Genomic DNA, 19,879 nt, shown 5'->3' on the forward strand with positions numbered 1-19,879 from the left:
GCCATGGGGGGAGGGGTCTGAGTCACATGTGTGAGACGGAGCCCGGTCCCCAACCCTGCCTGAGGCTGGCTCTAAAACCCACTCAAACTCGAGGAAATGCCGGGTGTGCTAACTCAGTGACCCCGGGTGCAGAAAGGCAGAGGGGAGGGGTTCGAGAAATGTCCGGAACATCTCTGAGGTCTTTCGCGTCAAGATCTTTTCTCACCTCGGGTGCCGTGTGGTGGGGACAGTCGGGAAGCTCAGGCGGGCTGCCGGGTTGCTACAGGACAGGAGCAAGTGACCTCGTTCTGAGCTACACCTTCCTCTCCTGCCATGGGTGGGCGGGACTAAAGACCCCTGGGGTCCTCCCAGCCTCTGGCAAACGAAGGAACCCTTGCTGAAGCAAGGCCACCGCCCCGCAGTGGCAAGAGGGGATTCCTGTCCACTGGCCTTGACCTGGGAGCCCAGGACGTAGCCTCCCCTCTCTCACATGACAGTGTCTGGCGGCAGGTGCCCCACACCAACGGGCCTGCCTGAGTCCTCACAGTGTCACCCCTTGTCCTGGGGGGGAATGTTCACCCAGCGGATAGGTCCCTGAGGTGGCTGGCGGTAGGATTTGTTTAGAGACGGCCCAGGGGAGCGGCCGGGGAGCGGGAGTGACAGGAACGCACCCCGCAGATGGTTCCCAGTAACCCTGGAAATATCCCAATACCATTCAGTCAGACCAGGCCGCTGCGTCTCCGCGGAGTGTCAGCTCTGCCCCCGCCACCAGGCTGCGTCCCCGGGCACCCAGGGGCAGACCCAGGTGCTGGTGACAGATCTGAAAGCAAACCCCCTCCCAGTCTCTGGGGACCTCCCCCCCCAAAGCCTGCTTCACTCCAGGGCCCCCGCCCCAGGCCTCCCCGGGCATCGGCAACGAACAGGCACCTCTCCAAACCTGACCTCATGCTGACCATCAGATCCCCGAGCCAGGGAGGGGGCGATGATGTCATCGTGCCTGCGTTTCAGAAAAGCAATCATCAGGCTCGGAAGAGGATCAGCTCTCGAGGCAGGAGGCCAAACAGTTGATCTTGGCGAGGGCCTCCCAGGGTTGCCTCACCGAGCGGGAGGGCTGGCCTGCTCCTGAGCGTCATTTGTTATGAGCCGGGAGGTGGCAGTGTCCTTGGAGTCAGGAAAACCTCGGGGACCCTGTCAGGAGGAAGAACATCCAATCCCAAACAAATGAGCACCAGAGTCACCTCTTCCCGGCAGACCCGCTCTTAGAGAGAGCTGTGCCACCCCACCCTGCACCGCAGTCCCTCTGCCAGGGGAACGTCACCATTCTTCTCCATCTGAGTCAGTTCCAAGGAGGCAGGGGCCTGGTTCAGCGCTGCATCCCTGGCGTCTGGGGCAGAATTAACAGATCCATCAGCCTTGGCTGGATGGAGGAGGAAGTAAAGAAGGGAACGTGCCCGTATCCGGGGGCCCAGGTGGCCCGCTGGGTGGGCAGGTGGGGTTGGAGGTACACATTCCATATTTTAAAAGACTGTTCTTTGGGCTGCGGGTGGAGCTCAGTGGTAGAGCCTGACTGAGTCCATTTTTCATCGCCGGGACCAAAAGACCCAACAGGAACAATAGAGAAGGAGGGGAAGTTTATGTGGGCTCATGGTTCAGAGATTCAGTCCATGGTCGGTCCTCTCCGTAGCTCTGGGCCCAAGGTGAAGCAGACTTCATGGCAGAAGGGCATGGCAGAGGGAGGCAGCCCAGGACACGGTGCCCAGGAACCAAATACAAACCCCAGTGACCCACCTCCTCCAGACACACCGTACCCGCCTCAGGTGACTGTCCAGTGAACCCGTATATGTGGATTAATCCACTGATTAGGATTAATCCACTGACGAGGTTACAACACTCACAATGGAACCCTTTCACCTGGAGCATTCCTACATTATCTCACACAAGACTATTTTTGGGGGGACACACCTCATCTCCAAACTGTAACAGAGCACTCCCTGGCATGCACGAGGCCTCAGGTTTGATCGCCAGCACTGGGGGGGGAAGATCGGTTAGTTGACCACCTGTGGCCACCTTCTGCTCCCGCCCCTGGCCCACCGTCCACCTTCACCGTCCCTCCCCTGAAGCCCTTGACCCCCTCTTAACAGCTGGGGGTCCACAGCCTGAGAGCACCGACAGAGGCCCCTCCCCAGGGAGGGGGGAACGACCCCCCCCACCCGCCCGGGCTGCACTCCTGATGTGCTCTCAGCCGAGCTCACTCCTGGCCAGGACCTTGAGCCGGTCACCTCCCTCCCTGGGCCTCGGTTTCCCCGAGTACAAACACACGCGGCAAACGAGAAAGCGCCAACGTCGGGAACTTCTAGGGGCAGCCTCTCAGCCCCCCTTAGGACACAGGGAGCCGTGGAGTGCCCCCCGCAGCCCCGTCAGGTTCCCGCACACAGGGCCATTGGGATTCCAGTTCCTGAAGTTCCAGAGCCGCGCAGCCCGACCCGGAGTCCCAGAGCAGGACCTTGCGGACTAGCCGCTCCGTAAGTCCCTCCCTGCTCTGACCTTCTGGCTGTGAGAAAACATGTTCCAGCTGCCCTCCTCTGAGGCCACCACCTGGCCACCCTGCGGGCCACCCTGGGGAACGAGGCAGCCTGGGCTTGGCTAGTGGCGCTCATGCAGCCTCCACCTTCCTGGGGACGCGGGGCTCAAGCCGGCACCGGTCGGCCTCACCAGGTGACACAGGGGACTCAGGGGAGCAGGCCCGAGAGGACTCCCCCGTCCTGTGGCTCCTTCTGTTGCCTCTTGTGAGAGTCTGAGAGGGGTAAGGACAGGGCCTGGGGGAGAACATGCCAAGAGACTTTTTATTATTCAGTCGAGGCCCAGAGAAGGAAGTGGAAATGGGCCGTGAAACAGAGAGGTCGCGGTCGGGGAGCCAGGCAGGGGACACTGATGCGTGTGGGCGGGGCCCCTGGGCATGCTGCTGGACAAAGTGGACTCTTCCAGCCTGCTGGTCTCCAAAGCTATTTAGCAAGGTGGACTAATGCAGCCCAGCTGTGCGGACGATAAGCAAACAGAGCCCTCTGTGGGGCTCAGACCCAGCCCAGCCCTGGGCTACAGACCTGGCTCTGCCCTCTCTGGAGGGGAGTCACAGAGGCCCAGCAGGTGAGGCTGCTCTGACTCCAGAACTCTGGACAACCACAGAGCTGCCTTTGCCCTGCCATCTCCTGGCTGGGTGAAGTTGAGCACAGACACAGCAGCCCGTCAGCAACACGGAGCCACTTCATGGCACCGAGGAAGAAACTGAGGCCCAGGAGGCCGAGCCCAGGGACAGGGCGCCATTTCCAGTGAACAGACCTGGATCTCCACTTCACCCTGCCTTCCTAGTTACTGTAAGTAAGGTACAGGAGGCGGAAGTGTGAGATAACAAGACTGAAAACACACCATACACCCGGGGGGTTAGCAGGCTTGGAACTGTGCAGGATTTCAGACCTAGAAGTCATTCAGGGAATCGCTATCCTTTTACAAATGGCTTCGAGTCCACTGCAGTGGTCATGTGGTCAGGCAGGGCAGCACTGGAAAACCCTAACCTGCAAGGAATCACCGGAGCATCTGGTTAAGACACAGGATCTGAGCAGTTGTTCTGGGTGGTTCTATCTCATTTCTAGCAAGACTCTACCTGATGCTGGCGCCGCTGCTCCTGCAACCAGACTTTGAATATCAAGGCTCAGGACCTCACATATTCCACGGAGAAGGAAGGACCAGCAGAGAGGTGCTTATAGGTAGGCATCCCTGCAGTGAGAGCCCTCTCTATTCTTAGGCAGTCCCTCAATCAGACCCATTTGACCAACGTGTAAACTGAGATTCAGAGAAGAAATACTGGCATCGAGCCCACTCTCTGAGATTTTGTAGATTGGGACCCAATTTCCTTCACCACTAGGCACTTCTCGGAGCAGTGAGCTCAAGGAGTTGTGGTCCACTTGGAACCACCAGCTCCTCAAGGTGGGGCTTCCTTTCCTGCCGGGGCCGCAGGCTCTGAGGCATTCTTCCATTTATTGGGGACTCGGCTGTGGCGCTGGCCCAGGGGTCGCTCAGTCCCAGGGGCTGAGATTGTCCTGTCTGGTGAGTGATTTAGGAGGTTGGCAGCGCCTCTTGTTCTATTCTGCCGCCTCTGAACATTCCGTCCAGAGGCCTTTTGGCACCACACACATCTTCAAAATGAAAGCGGGGAAATGAGCTTTGCCCTTACTCATTTGCCTAATTTAACAGCATCCAGAAGCTTTTTTTAGATGGAAATAAACACACACACACACTCACACACCATCCATCTAAAAATGGAGGAAGCCCCACTTCAAGGAAGCAGAGAAGAAGGGAGCCGTGAGTTTCAGGGCTGAGTGGTAGTGGCAGGCCCGAGCCTGGTCTGGTTTCCCAGCTCCTTTCAGCCTGGAGAGCCGTGCCCTTCTGGAAGCTCTGGCCGTGAGGAAATCGCTTTTCCCTCAAGGAGACCGCGGCCCCTCTCGCTGGGCTTGGAAGCCGACGTCTCTCGCTGGGCTTGGAAGCCGACATTTTCACGTCGATTCACTTGAGCCCACGGACATTCATCGAGGGCTCCTCCACTCCTGGGTCAGGCGCTGGGCTGGCTTCCTCCACTGCAGCAGAGATTCAGTGGCGGGAGCCCGTGCCGCTCACTCTCCACCCAGCCGTCGGCCACGGCCAGGCGTCCTGCAGGCCTGGGGAATGCCTGGCTACCCCAGTCCAGCCAGGGCGACCCTCGGTCGGGCACCACACTGACTTCTCGGCACTAGGGATCGCCTCTCGTGAAAAGTGTCTGGGACAGTGCGATGCTGGGGCCCAGGGTAAAGAGGTCTTGCTTGCTCGGCTCTCTCTCTCTCTCTCTCTCCCTCCTGTCCCTTGGCTGCCCATGACCTTGGCCGTGATGCCACCTAGGGACAGTTTGCAGGAGAAGGCAGGTCAGACCTGTGCACAGCCCCTCCCCCCCACTCCTGCCCCCTCCTCCCTCCAGGCCAGAGCTGCTCTTTCCCAGGGCGACTCAGAACGGTGGCATCCCCCTTCTACCAATTCCTGCTGGGCTTCCGACCATGCCCAGGACCCAGGCAAACCTCTCAGGAGAGTTTGCAAGGTCTTTTACAATTTGGCTCCCGTGTGCTTCTCAGGCCCAGGGTCCCCCTCCCTGTCACCCATCCTTCCCCCTCACCGGGAAGGGGACACCCGAGGCTCCCCCGGGACCGTGCAGAGTGAGGGCGTCCCTCCAGAACATACCAGTCACAAGGGAAATGCCCCAACACTATGCCGAAGGGCACAGAGAGGGACGTGAGGAATTCCCGTGTGCCCAGGGCCCGGCTCCCAGGCACGCCCAACACTGTCCCCGCACACCTGGCTGGCTTCCCGCCCAGCCAGCGCTGGACTGTGTTAAAACAGACCCAGGACATTCTGTCCTTCCGTGGGAGAATCCTTCGGCATGCCACCCTGAAAGGTGAGGGCGGGTCTTCATCTTTGGGGGTTCTGAATTTGAGGGGAAAACAACCAAGACAGGATAACCAAATGTGTGGTCCAGTTTTAATGTGCACCTATAATAAACCAGTGTTGGCAACATGCACCCTCACACACGCCCACACACTCACACGCATGCCCACGCACGTACATACACACACACGCACACACACACGCACACTCGCACGCATGCCCACGCGCGTACATGCGCACACACGCACACACACGCACACTCGCACGCACGCACACACAAAGTACAGTGTGTCTACCCCCCTTTGCACAGAGCAATGGAGATCTAATCTGAAGTCCTTCTTGAACGTGACCCTGGCCAGCCGCCCTCCCAGGCTCGCCCTCCACCCCCCCTCCCCGTCCGGTGGTTACCCCGAAGTTTCCTGGATCCTCCAGGAAACTTGGCACCTTTCTGCCTTTTCCCCTGTGAGTTCTTCCCCTTGGAACATGCTTTTCTCTACTTGGCAAACTCCTACTCGACCTGCAAAACCCACTGTAAATGACACATTGTCCACACAGTGTCAATAAGCGATGGTCCCCACTCGCCGTTCTTTGTTCCTAGAGTGTTTTCGTCATACATCTCTTAAGTGTTGACCTCACGAAGTTGAACTCTTTCACTGAAGTGTCTGCTGACCCCACCAGCCCGCGAGGCTTTTCAGGAAGAGCCTGGGTCTTTTCTGTGCCCCTCAGGGCCAGTGTGAGAGGCCGTCCGGCCCCAAGACACAGCTTCTGTCTACAGAGTCACATGGTCCTGGCTGGGAATCAGGTCCAGGCACTGTGATGGGGCCTGGTGTGGGTCGGAGGCCATGTCTCTGCTGCTGGGGCACAGCCGGCCACTCGGAGAGCAGGGGCAACTGTGGCCTCCCACATCAGTGTCAGCAAAGCAGCAATTCCTTTTTTTTTTTTTTGGTAACGGGGATTAAACGCAGGGGCGCTTAACCACTGAGCCACCTCCCCATCTCTTTTTAATATGTTATTTAGAGTCAGGGTCTTGCTGAGTTGCTTAGGACCTCACTGAGTTGCTGAGGCTGGCTTTGAACTCGAGATCCTCCTGCCTCAGCCTCCAGAGTCCCTGGGATGACCCACGTGCACCACCACACCAAGCAGCAATCCTCTCTGAACCGGGTCTCTTTAGCCAGACGCACACTGCCCTTGGTCACAAAGCCCCACCTCTGCCACGTCCTGGAAGTTTCTGGAAGGTCCCCTCTGGTCCTGAGTCACAGGCCCCACAGTGGCAGATGGGGACCAGCTGCTGCCATGCTGCCCCGGCTCCTGCCCACCCTCACCTCCTGCTTCCCTGTGAAGGAGAGCAGGCCCCTGGGTGCCCCCTCCAGCCCTGGCCTTGCTCCCCTGCAGCTGGCCCAGAACCCTCTGGAATGCCCAGGGCCAGGCCCTGGTGACCTCTGGTCCCCTTGTGTGGGGGAGCCCGCCCACCAGCATGCTCCTGCCTCCAGGGCTGCACTGTCTGCCCAGCCCTGGGCCAGGTCGGCTGGAGGGAGGGGGAAGGTGAGCCTGGACCCCACCCTCCCCCAGGCCCACATACAAGGGGCGAATGACTGTCCCCGTCTTTGAACACCGTCCTGTTTTTGTTTAACCCCCCGTGGCCAGCCTCTGAGGACCGTGTCTATCCTATAGTACCCCAAGTCCACTCCCTCCTTCACAGCTGTCCCCGTCCCACAGCTGCCCTCCCCACAGCACTGTTCCCACATTCGCAGCGTTTGCAGATTGAAAGGCTCCCCGAGGCAGAGTGGGGTGGGCCCTGCCCATGCCGCACCCCCCACCCCTAGTCCTCCAGGCACTGTGGTGGGACCCGGGCAGCAGGCGGCTTCCAGGGTGCCTGGCGTGTGCCCTGTAGCACTCGTTTTAGGTCAAGACTGGCTGCAGGGGACGCTGGACTCCCAGGGCCCTGACCCCTAAGTTGAAGTCTTGGTTTGGCAAATTCATTTGGGGACCTCCCCCTACATTTTCTTATTTATAAAGGGAGGCACCGCCTCCACCCTCACTTCTCCTGAAATGTCTAAGAGAGCAGCCTGACCCGCCGCGGGAGGGTGTGAACGGGAACTCCACCCTGCCCCGCCTCTGCTCTGGGGGCCTCCGTTTCTTCCTCTGTGCAATGAAGTCGCTCTGTTGTGTGGATTGGGGCAGCGGGTGGGGCTGGTACAGTATGATGAAGAAGAGTCGGGGGTCTGGGTGGCTGAGTAACCCTGGAGGAATCGTCATATCACTCTGCCATATAAGCAGAGCTGCCTGAACCCGAGCCCAGGAGAGAGCCAGAGGGGCCCTGGTCCATCATTCTCTTTGGGCTCAGAGCCATCTCTCTGGATGTCCCTTCCTGATGCCCACACATGACCATCTGCTGCAGATACAGCCCATCCAGTCCCTGCCCACCTCTAACACGGGACCCCAGATTCTTCCTGGCTCAGATTCTCCCTCCAAAAGTGATGGAGGAAGGCAGCTGCAGTTGCAGGAATCATGTTGGGTTAACAAAAACAATACCAATAGCCCATATGACACTAACGCCGCCCTGGCTTATGACAGGGGACACTGCAGAGTGAACAAAGGATGGCCCGATAAAGAGGTGCACAGAGTGAGGTCCGTGAGGGTCCCAGGCTCCTGCCCCCGGGACATGGGGGTGTTCCACCCTCCCGGCACAGGGTGTGTTCACCAAAGCCCTCTGAACCCCACAGCTGGGGGATTTTCCCTGGAGGTCACTACTCGTAACACGATGGGTGACTCACTCAGGCTCCAGGCCCTCTCCTCTCAAGGACGGAGGCGGGGCCGAAGGACGGAGGCGGGGGGGGGGGGGGGGGGGGGGGGGGGGGCTGAAGGACGGAGGCGGGGCTGAAGGACGGAGGCGGGGCTGAAGGACGGAGGCGGGGCCAAAGGACGGAGGCGGGGCCGAAGGACGGAGGCGGGGCCGAAGGACGGAGGAGGGGCCGAAGGACGGAGGCGGGGCTGAAGGACGGAGGCGGGGCCGAAGGACGGAGGCGGGGCCGAAGGACGGAGGCGGGGCCGAAGGACGGAGGAGGGGCCGAAGGACGGAGGCGGGGCCGAAGGACGGAGGCGGGGCTGAAGGACGGAGGCGGGGGGGGGGGGCTGAAGGACGGAGGCGGGGCTGAAGGACGGAGGCGGGGCCGAAGGACGGAGGCGGGGCCGAAGGACGGAGGCGGGGCCGAAGGACGGAGGAGGGGCTGAAGGACGGAGGTGGGGCCGAAGGACGGAGGCGGGGCTGAAGGACGGAGGAGGGGCTGAAGGACGGAGGCGGGGCTGAAGGACGGAGGAGGGGCCGAAGGACGGAGGAGGGGCCGAAGGACGGAGGCGGGGCCGAAGGACGGAGGAGGGGCTGACCGACGGAGGCGGGGCTGAAGTACGGAGGAGGGGCTGAAGGACGGAGGCGGGGCTGAAGGACGGAGGTGGGGCTGAAGTACGGAGGCGGGGCTGAAGTACGGAGGAGGGGCTGACGGACGGAGGCGGGGCTGAAGGACGGAGGAGGGGCTGACCGACGGAGGCGGGGCTGAAGTACGGAGGAGGGGCTGAAGGACGGAGGCGGGGCTGAAGGACGGAGGTGGGGCTGAAGTACGGAGGCGGGGCTGAAGTACGGAGGAGGGGCTGACGGACGGAGGCGGGGCTGAAGGACGGAGGAGGGGCTGACCGACGGAGGCGGGGCTGAAGTACGGAGGAGGGGCTGAAGGACGGAGGCGGGGCTGAAGGACGGAGGCGGGGCCGAAGGACGGAGGCGGGGCCGAAGGACGGAGGCGGGGCCGAAGGACGGAGGCGGGGCTGAAGGACGGAGGAGGGGCTGAAGGACGGAGGCGGGACTGAAGCTCCCGGATTCTAATCAAGGCCTGGTCCATTGGAGACCAGTGCCCACCTGAGCTATCCAGGGGGCGGCCATTGGAACAGAAGATGCTCCAAGCATCCCTGTCACTCAGGGGTGACGGGGTCCAGGGAGCTCTGTGTCAGGAGATGGAAGCAGAAACCCAACACACATCGATTATTGTGTCAGGCCTGAAACATTCTTCCCTCTGACCCTGTCCCGGTATCAGCTGATTCATGGGATGACGGGGTTCATTAAGAAGGAGCTGAAAGCAGAGAGTCCTGGCTCCAGGGGTGACACTCAAGATCTGGTTTGGAGCCGTCCCTCCAGCAGGAATCAGCCAGCGAAACTCTCCTCCTGCCCAGAGGGGAAGTCAAGGGGCCAATGATGTCTCATCTAGGATGTTGTCAAAGGATGCACCACAGTTTAGAGACCTCCAGGGACTTGCCCTCAGGGTCTGCAGGTGCAAGAAATCCCATCAAGGGACTCACTATTATGTTGGGGCTGGGGTGCAACTCATGTGCCCAGCACTTGCAAGAGCCTGGGCCTGGTCACTAGGACCACAAAAGCAAATCAATTAACTGATTGATCAATTGGTTTAAAAATACACTTAAAAATCAAACACCGTTCATACAACGGATTATGCAGCAGTAAAAAGGAGCGAAGCACTGATCGCTGCTCAGCACAGAGGAATCCTGAAGGCCGGTCCCCGAGGAGCCTGTCACTGGCAGGAGCACATGGACGGCTCCGAGTGCAGGAAATGTCGGGGATCAGCACATCCAGAGACAGAAAGTGGGTCGGTGTTGTCAGGGGCTGGCGGGAGCCAGGAATGAGGAGTGACCGGCCCTGGTGACAGGGTTTCTTTCTGACTGATGAAAATGTCCTGGATTTAGATAGTGGCGATGGTGGCTCGATTCTGTGAATAGAATATAAACACCAAATCGTGCTTTTTTTTTTTTTTTTTTTTTTGAGATCAGCTCTCATTAAGTTGCTTAGGGCCTCACTGAGTTGCTGAGTCTGGCTTTGAACTTGCGATCCTCCTGCCTCGGCCTCCTAAATCTCTGGGATTACAGGCGGGCAGCGCTGTGCCCGGCTCTCATGGTGCATGTTACAAGGGTGGATTCTATGGTATGTGAATTCTATCTCAGGAAAGCTTTTATTTAGAAAGGAAATTCAGGCAGTATCACTGAAACTGTAGAGATCAGAAGTCATGGTATTAAATAAAAGATGACCCAAGGTTTACAGGATAAAGACCAGGCGGGGTGTCACAGTGAGAGTCTGGGTATCACTGTACGTAGGAAATGCATCTAGACCCATTCTGCATGTAAGGAATGTCAGATAAATCCATTATATCCATGAACTGATACGTTTTCAAATAATTTCAAATCAGATTTTTATAAGAAACAGCAGTAAAAAAAAGAAAACCTTTTATTTAAAAAAAAAATCCATAACTGAAGCAAGTGGTAATTGGGGGTTATTTGGATGGATTTTAAGTGAATGTCATTTTAAGTTAATCCCAAAGAACTTCCGTCCAGGATCCACATAAGTGTAACATGTGCTTCACACACAGACTCTCATCTTGACAGTGGTGTCCTGCGCTGCAGCGCTCACCCCTGACGGAGGCCCGAGAGGCTCAGCACGTTCCTGGGGGGGGCCATAGGGAGGCCACCAGTGGTGCCTAGACACAGGTCCACCGGCTCCCAGCCTGAGGTCACTCCTCCACTCATCCCAGGGCACTCTGCAAACAGTTTCCCTGATCCAGACCAGGGCCAGGTCCTCTGCCTATGCCCCGGGGAAGCAGTGTTTGCCGTCGCAACGACACGTCCACCTTTCCACCTCGGTGCTGTGATCTTAGGACATTGTATGCGGGAACATAAACTGAAGCCCAGAACCAGATGCTGGAGTAGCACGGTTATGATTGGCTATTTCCTGAAGCCACCAAGAAGAGGCTTGTAAAGGCCCATATTAAGGATCACCCGAATGGCAAAGGGCACTTTCTCCACCTAGAGATGGTTCTGGAATGTTCCTATCAAGGTACTCCTACTTTTTAATCCCAACGGCTTTGGAGGCTGAGGCAGGAGGTTCACAAGTTCAAAGCGAGCCTCAGCAAAAGTGAGGCCTTAAGCAACTCAGTGTGACCCTGTCTCTAAATAAAATACAGAATAGGGCCGGGGATGTGGCTCAGTGGTCAAGTGACCTGAGTTCAGTCCCTGGTACAAAAAAAAATAAAAATAAAAGTAAATAATACATACTGCACATTATGATGGAAAACCCAGGAAATTCGAGATCCTAGGGCTGTCATGCTTGGACCCGGGGGGTCTCTGCAGCCTGCCACTCAGGGTCATTCAGCCCCCCATGAGGATATTGTCCACATCCCTCAGGAGGGTCTTCGTGGGAGAAAGGCCGGCCGCCTGAGCATTTCCACACCATAAACATCACGCAGGCAAGAACCAGAAAAGCCTATTGACAGACAAATACTACAGCTTGTTTGTTCCTGATGATTCCGCTTCTCAGGGAAACAGGAAACCTAAGAGAAAGGAATGTTTGCTCTTTGGTGGGCAGGTTCAGCTTGATTATTCTAAATATGCTGCCGGTATTTTTCCAAGACACCGAGGAGGCAGAGGTGATGGAGGGTTCCGAGGTGGAATCCCAGGGGCAGAGAGCCTGCAGCCGGGCAGGAAGCCCGTGGAGTTCGCTCAGCAGGCAGCCCCCGGGGCCGCCTGCGTGCCAGACCCGGGGCTGGGCGAGGACTGAGATGGAGGAGGAGGCAGGATATCTATCTTGGGCACCCGGTGGGGGTGGGACTACTGCCTGAGGTGGGAACCCAGGTGGGAGAATGTTCTTGAAGTTCTTGAAGTTGTTTGGAAATGTGGAGTCAGGGGTGTGGAGTAGCCGGTGCAGGACCACCTGGCGGCCAGGCCAGGAGGCGGGTCTGCAGCTCAGGAGAGGCCTGAGGGTCCATCATGAGCAACAGGATCTGAGACCCACAGCTTCTCAGAATGCTTGCAGCCTAGGGAGGGCCTCAGACACTTGTGGATCGAGCTCACAGATGAATCCAAACGATGGAAGTGCCAAGCAAGAGAGAGGTGACCAGGCAGGGACATTGGAGCTGTGACCTGAGTGAGGGTCAGAGTTGACTCAATGAAGAGGAGCAGGACTGCCTTCCAGGAAACAAGAAGAGCACATGCAAAGGCCCTGCGCCCATAGGGAGCAGATGACTATCAGGGTGTGGAAGGAAGCCAGCGAGGCCGGGCAGAGAGGCCGATGGAGGAGCGTGGGAAGGACGGGGCCTGGGAAGAAGGCAGAGGCCAGACCCCACAAAGCCCTGGAGGCCATGGACAGGAGTTTCATCTTGACCTACTTTGTCCGCCACGTGACCAGGTGGCATTTTGTAGATCTGTCACAACATGAAAGGACTGGAAAGGGCCTCCTCCCTCGTGACCGGAGTTTCTTCACTTGCAATCTTAAAAGATTCCGAGGAGTCTGTCCGATGCTCCCGACCAGGGCAGAGTCCAGAGGGCAGCTGTCGGGCTGCTCCACTCTCTGGAGGGGTCTGCGCAGCGCCTCTAGCTGTGCCGATCCGGGGCTTCCGATTCTGCCAAAGGCTCCAGGAGACTCCCGCCGTCCCCAGGCCCCGCCTTCCTTCCTGCTTCCCGGGCCTTTCTGTTTCCAAGGAGCGACGAAGCCCTGTCAATCGGCCTCCCACAATGCCCCACCCACCCCTGTCACCTGGCCCCGAGATCAGAGGTGAATACAGCTCGGGGACAACATGTAATGCCACCTGCCACCTGCCAGGCCCTGGATACTGCCCAACTCTACCCACGCCTCTGTCCTGGCCGTGACGAGCCAGGGACCGAGTCTCTGTGACTGACACTGCCATGACATGGAGCCCTCCTGCCCACCTGGTGGGGTTTAAACCATCCTCTAATCGGGGAGGTGGAAACCTTGTCCCATGGAGCTCAGTGACGTGCCCGACGGCCCACAGACGTGAGCGTGGCTCCTTCTGCGTCCAACGTCGGAGCCCGGCCACCCCACCCTGCCTCGCTCGGTCACCAGTGGCCGGTCTGTCCTCAGTGTCCCCCCTCCAGCCAAGTCCAGAGGGCACAGCCTGGGCCCACGGGAGCCAAGAGCCTCAGAGGCGGGATGGGGGCCCTGGTGCAGCCCGGCTCCGCGGCTTCCTGCTGAGACTTTAGGCAGGAAACTCCGCCCCTCGGCCTTCACGCTCCTTCATATAAAATGGGAACAAAAGAGCAGGCGCCTGCTCCCCACCGCGCCCGAGGCTGGCCTGGCTCCCACCTCTGGCAGAAGAAGCCTCCTGAGCCTGCTTTGTGGGCGGCTGTCCCGTGTGCCCAAACCCTCCATAGCTGTCCGGTGACCTCGAATACTGTCCCCACTCCCACCTTTGGTGACTGGGTCCCTCACAAGCTTGTCACTCCCCATTCGTCCTCCCTCACCCAAAGTCACAACTCTCCCCAAGAAACCTTCCACTGGAGTCGGCCTTACCGGACTCTGCATGGGGACCACATGTAATGCCACCCGGGCTCCTTCTGACTCTCTGCTCAGGACACCCCTCCTGTGCTGGGAGGCTCCGTCTAACGCACAGTCACCAAACGCCCTGGCTAGAGCTCACACCTGGTGTGTCCCCCGGAGGCCCAGGCGCCAAACATCTCGTCTGCAGCCTGAGACGCCGGAGGGAGGTGGTGGAACTGGGAGGCCACTGGGCGTGCCCTTGAGGGATGTGCAGACAGGGCCTCCTCTTCCTTTCTCACCTCCTGGGCCCTGTGAGGTGAGCAACGGCTCCACAGGCCCCCGCCATGTTGTCCTGCCTTGCCACTGGCCCAGAGGCCCTGCATCAGCTGACCGTGAACTGAAACTGTTGTAGGGACAGACGAGGCAGGGCACCCAAGACAGCAGGAGACAGTTTTATTTGGCTGCAGCCAGGTTCAGGGGGCACAGCTTTTGCTGTAATCAATCAATCCCCTGAACCCCGAGTTCAGGGAGTTTCGGAGTTTTATCCCCAGTGTGTAAGGGGAGGGGCTCAGAAATTCACATAAAAGTCTGCAGAAGTTCACATCAAAGCAGCTTTTTCTCTCACTGTTCTGGGCAAGTTAACCCTTCAAGGACCACACCTGAGAAGGGGGGAGCTTCTTCTCCCCTTTCTGTCCTCCCCCTGCCCGCTGTTACCATGGGCCCAGTTGTAACTTATCTTAAAAATGTGGACATCTCTGTGAAGCCCAGCTCAAGGCCAGAGGCCTGGTTTGCACAGTTCTTCAAACTACTATACTTATACATATTTGTGAAAAACTAGTAAGGGGGTGTCCAGCACCTGGAGTGCTGGTATCTTCCTGGCCAGTGGCCAAGTAAACAGGGTGACAGGAAAATAGGAAGTTTATCTACAGTGGACTCTTTCTGCAGAGACTCTTGCTGACAGTCCTAAAATCAGCCCTGGTGAAGAGGGCTTTTCTGTGGAGAAAGGGGGTGCCCACTTCAAAACCTCTGAAACTACTAGTTATGTTCCAAAATAAAGCTATTTAAAGCTATTTATCTCAGGTATTTTGTCACAGCAATGGAAATGTGACTCACAGTGCTGCCCTCAGGGTGTCTGCCGTGTGCTGGGTCTTGTGTAGAGCCAGGAGCCACAGTGGTAGCAAAACAAGCCGTTTCCTGCCTTCAGAGCACCCATAGGACAGCAGAGAAATGAATATCTAAATGCAACTGGTGACCAGCGCATGAAGAAAGAGTTCAGGACAACAGACAGGCAATGGGAAGCACCTCCTTTAGAACAGTGGCCAGGGAGGGCTGTCCAGTAACAGAGCATTTCAATAGAGACGTGAAGTATGAGAAGGGACTGAAGAGTGTTAGGAAAGGTTTTTCAGGGAAAGGGCAGCATATGCAAAGGTCCTGAGGCTGCAGGTAACATGGTCCACTTGGTAAAGAACCAAAAGGTCCGTGGGTTGGAACATAACAAGTAGTCAAGAGTTGAAGTTGGGAGGATGGAAAAGCATAAGAGGAAACAGAAGAGGCAGGCAAAAGCCAGGTCAGGCAGCATCTCATAGTCACGGAGCGGAGGGAGGCCCCGTTCCCCCTCCACCTCTTCCAGACTTCTTCAGGGAGACTCCGTCCTTGATTTTGGTCAGTGAGTTCCTCCAGGTTTTTCTTGGCTTTGCTTTTTCCATCACTATTTTTATTGGTCTGTTTCTGTTACTATCATGAAATTCCTGAGGCTGGTACTCAGTAAATAGAAGTCTATTGCACTCACAGTTTGGGGAACTGAAAGTCAGAGATTGGGTGGCCCCATTGGCTTGGCCTCTGGTGAGGCTCTTGGGACAGTGGCATCACAGTGGCAGGCTCTCCTGGGAGAGGAAGCCACAGGGTGAGGCAGGACTCGAGGGGAGGGGAGGGGAGGGGAGGGAGCTTGCTTATTTCTCACAATCCACTCTTGAGGACTAGCCCCCGGAGTCCTCCCTTCTGAGGGAGCACCTCAGTGACCTGGTGACCTCCCTCTAGGCCCCGCCTCTTAAAGGTCCTGCACCTCAACAGCAGCGCACTGGGAACAGGGCCCCACAGGAGAACCATGGGGGACACGGTCACACTGCCCCTTAGCTGGGGTCAGACACTGCTCACGGTCCCAGCTCCAGAGCCCAGACTTGGGTGGGCAGCTGGGCCAGGCGCTCCAGGCCTCCTGGTCCAGCTCAGGGCTCCAGGGTGAGGGTGGCCCACCACCCTCCGGGCTTAGGCTGTTCTGCCTCTGATCTGCCCAGGGAGCCCTGCGGGGACACAGGGCCCCCCACCCACTTCAATTTCTTTGGAGACTTTTGAATACACCCTTATCAGGGTGGAGATCTCTGTTTTCAAAAATTGACGTCCCCCCCCAACAGGATGCCAGCCTCCCCCGGGGGCAGCTGGACTCGGCAGCGCTGGGGGCCGTGATGGGCTGGGCCTCGGGGAGGCTGGCCTGGCCTCCAACAAATAAAGCTCTTGCCGGGGAAGGAAGACAGAAAACAGCCACCAAGATGCTCTGTCCTCTGTGACCTGTCTGTGTTTGGGGAGCGGCTGGCAAGTGGCAAAGGGTGGAATATGGGGGGGGGGGGGGGCTTTGAAACCCGTTCAACAGCAGGAGGGAGGGGAGAGGGCGGGGGTGGGGGGGAGGCAAGGTGGCCCTGGGCAGCACCGGAGGCTGGCCTCCACCTTCTTCCCCGAGTCGTGGGGCAGGGAAAGCCCACAACGACGTCCTGGGTGGGCTCCCCAGTGCACAGGCCATGCCCACTGCCACTTGTTGAGCTCCCACAACTGACAGCGGGAACAGCGCCACATGCTGCTGGTCTCCCTTAGAAAAGCTCTTGGCCTGGCCTCCAGGAAGCCACACACTAGCTCAAGTTCACGTGGACCTGCATCCAGAGTTTCCGAGACGCCCTGCCTGTAGGAGCAGAGGGGGAGGGGGAGAGAGAGGGCGAGTCCTGCAGACACCCATTACCAGGAAAGCAGCTTCCGGAAAGATTTCAGCACATTCTGACGTGGAATATTACGCAGTCATAAAACTGTGGGGTTAGGACGTCTCCTGTGAACTAGGAAGAGGGTTGTGCCCCATGTGATTTGAGAGCTATTTAAAAAAAAAAATCACACTCAACCACCCATATGGCCACTTTTGCCAAGAGGGAGCAGGTGATCATGGGGGGGTGGACGTCAGATGCCCAAACAAGCAAGATTAGTGACCTGGGGCTGCGGGGAGGAGAGCTGAGAAATATGTCTGCAGCAAAAATAGGAAAACACTGATGGTATACTATTAAGTGACGAGGTGGATGTAAAATCCTCTCTCTAATATCGTAGACTGTCCTGGATTTTCTAATTGGGCATAAAAATGAGGACAATAAAACAGCGTGGACCCATACATACTGATTTGATTAAATGATGGGGCTGTGACCATCTCGTCTCTCATTTTCATAACCCTTTTAACATTATCATTCAATTCAAAAGTGTCACTTAAAAAAAAGAAAACTTAGCTAGGAATGGGGGCGCACGCCTATAATCCCAGCAGCTCAGCAGGCTGAGGCAGGAGGATCGCAAGTTCAAAACCAGCCTCAGGAACGGGGAGGCACTGAACCACTCAGTGAGACCCTGTCTCTAAAAAAAATACGAAATCAGGCTGGGGATGTGGCTCAGAGGTGGAGTGCCCCTGCGTTCATTCCCTGCTACCAAAGAAAGAAAGAAAGGAAACCTCGTTGAGCGGCCCACCCTATCCACCATGCCCACCCCCTGCCCAGACCCACGGTCTTCGCCTCGGCCGCTCCTTCTGGTGGGAGCTTCTGATTTTTCTGGTTGTGACCTTGGTTCATTCCCTCCAGGTTATCAGAGGTTGTGAGGCTGCAATCTCCGCTCTCCTTCCTCCATTATCCGGTCTCCCTGCCCCTTCCCACCGCCCCACGGTATCTCCTCCCTGCCCCCCTCTTCACATGCCAGGTTAGCGTCATCGTCATCGGGAGCTGACATCTTACATTCCTTGTCTCTCCTCCCAACAATCCTGGGACTTGGGCATTACCCGCCCCATTTTGCAGGTCAGAAAACTGAGGTTCAGAGAGGGTGAATAGCCAGCCCAAGGTTAAACGGAGAGCAAATGGCAGGGCTTCTGGCACACCGATATCACTGCCCTTTCCAATGCAGCAGTGTCCAGAACACCCATTTCCCCTCCACCTCGAGCCCCCCCTTAAAGTGAGATGAGTGAAATCCCAAGTCCTTGGACTCCCGGGGGTGCTTAAAGTCTCCATGGATGGCTGGGGAACAAAAGCCCCGAGATAAAAATACACCCCTGGGTTCGGCCTCTCACACTGATGAGATGGGTCAGATTGAGACTTTGAACCCCCACTAGTGGGACTTCCCTCTCTCTGCCCCTTAGAGCCTAAGTCGGTACAACCGTTTTGCAGAGCAATCTGGCAATATCCAGCCCCGTGGAGACAAGCGTTCCCCAAACCCAGCAATTCTTTCCCTGTGGATGTGCCCCAGAGAAACACCCGACGTACTTAGAGGAGGTCCTACTCAAGAGGGTTTGCAGTGGTCTTGTTTGTAACTGGAAAAAAAGAAATCACTTAAATGTTCATCAGCAGAAAATGCGTCAATGGTAACGTATCCAAGGAATGGAATACCATGCAGCAGGAAAATGAGTCCAAGTTACATTATGAACGCACGTGAATCCCACAAGCATGTGGGAACAGACATGCAATCGAATCTTGGGTACCGCTGACGAAGCTTAAAAAAACGTGTGACCCATGGCTTGGGACGTATGTATAATAGGAAAATCATGAATAAATGCCAGAGACTAATAAACACAGAATTCACATGTGGGCTACCTGTGGGACGGGAGGGGAGAGTGTGATAGAAAGAATGAGAGCGGAGGCTTCCTCTCTGTTTCATTTCTTAAGCAAGGTGCTGCCCACAACAGGGTTCACGGAGGCTTTCTCATAGGTGAAGCATTTCCTAACACCTATTAAACCAACAAATAATGGCCGGCGACACTCTCCCACATAATATCAGGTGGAAAGAACAGGAAATAAAACTGGATAGGCGCTACACTCCCAATTTTGTAAAAACAGAACAAATCAAAAGAAAAACACATCATGGGATTTTTTTTAAAAAAAGACCAACATATAATACACTGAAACCGTTGGAAGTCTGAGGGCGATCGTCATAATCTTCTTTAAACGTACCACTTTATTCTACTTTCCCAATTTCTTGGTTTGTGCCTATTGCTTTTGGAATCAAAATCAAATATTGCTTCCTTAATGCATGTGTTGCTCTCGGCACCAGGGTGTGGTGAGACCCGTAGCCTGGTGTGGGGGAGGGATTACTCGGAGTCCACCACAGGAAGCTTGTTCACCCCAAGTGTGGAGTCCAGCAGGGTCAAGTTCAAGTTCTCAGCTCACCCCTCCCAGCTGCCGAGCTGAGTCTCGGTTTCCCTGTCTGTAAAGTGGTAACAAGCTGCCTTCCCGACTGCATCCGGGGCCGCTGTGGGAGTGGAAGGATGAGGTCCAGAGAGTGGCTTCGTGACCTATAGGGACACTCCTGCAGCAGTGACAGCAGCCACGACATGAGAGACCGGGCACTAGCCACCCCAAGGGAAAGCTGGGTTCCTCAGTGCCCTGGTGTGACAGGACAGACAGCTCTGCCAGGGGACAGTCCAGTGACAGGCATCGGAACATCTGTGCAGCCCAGAGCGTGGGTCGTGATGACCCCTGGCTGGAAGTCATCTAAATGGAAGGGAGTGGCATTATCATGACACAACGGGGTGTGGGGACTTTGTCCTCAAGCAACCCAAAATAGATCTTCCAGAAATCAACGACCCACCTCAAAGGCACAGGAGCCACATGAAGGACCTTCTCGGCTCTGTGGGTTGAGGGTGCCCCAGACAGGCTGGTTGAAGGGCTCAGAGCTCCCTTTTGGAAGCCAAAAGCGCGGGTGGGTGGGATGCATGAGCCGCGGCAGGATGGCCTCCCACAAAGCAGGACCGTGGGGACCCAGGGCAGCATCAGATGGGTGATCCTGACTTCACAACAGGAAGTGCCCACAGCCCAGGTGACCATGTTCTGAGGTGCT

General features: G+C 57.0%; 1 protein-coding gene across 1 annotated transcript in view; it reads left to right on the forward strand.

Moving 5' to 3' along the window:
• Positions 1-19,879, forward strand: part of Syn3 (synapsin III) — a 424,399-nt gene that overhangs the window by 340,593 nt on the left and 63,927 nt on the right. The window lies entirely within an intron of this gene.

Source organism: Ictidomys tridecemlineatus, chromosome 6 (assembly GCF_052094955.1).
Source record: "Ictidomys tridecemlineatus isolate mIctTri1 chromosome 6, mIctTri1.hap1, whole genome shotgun sequence".
Lineage (NCBI taxonomy): Eukaryota > Metazoa > Chordata > Mammalia > Rodentia > Sciuridae > Ictidomys > Ictidomys tridecemlineatus.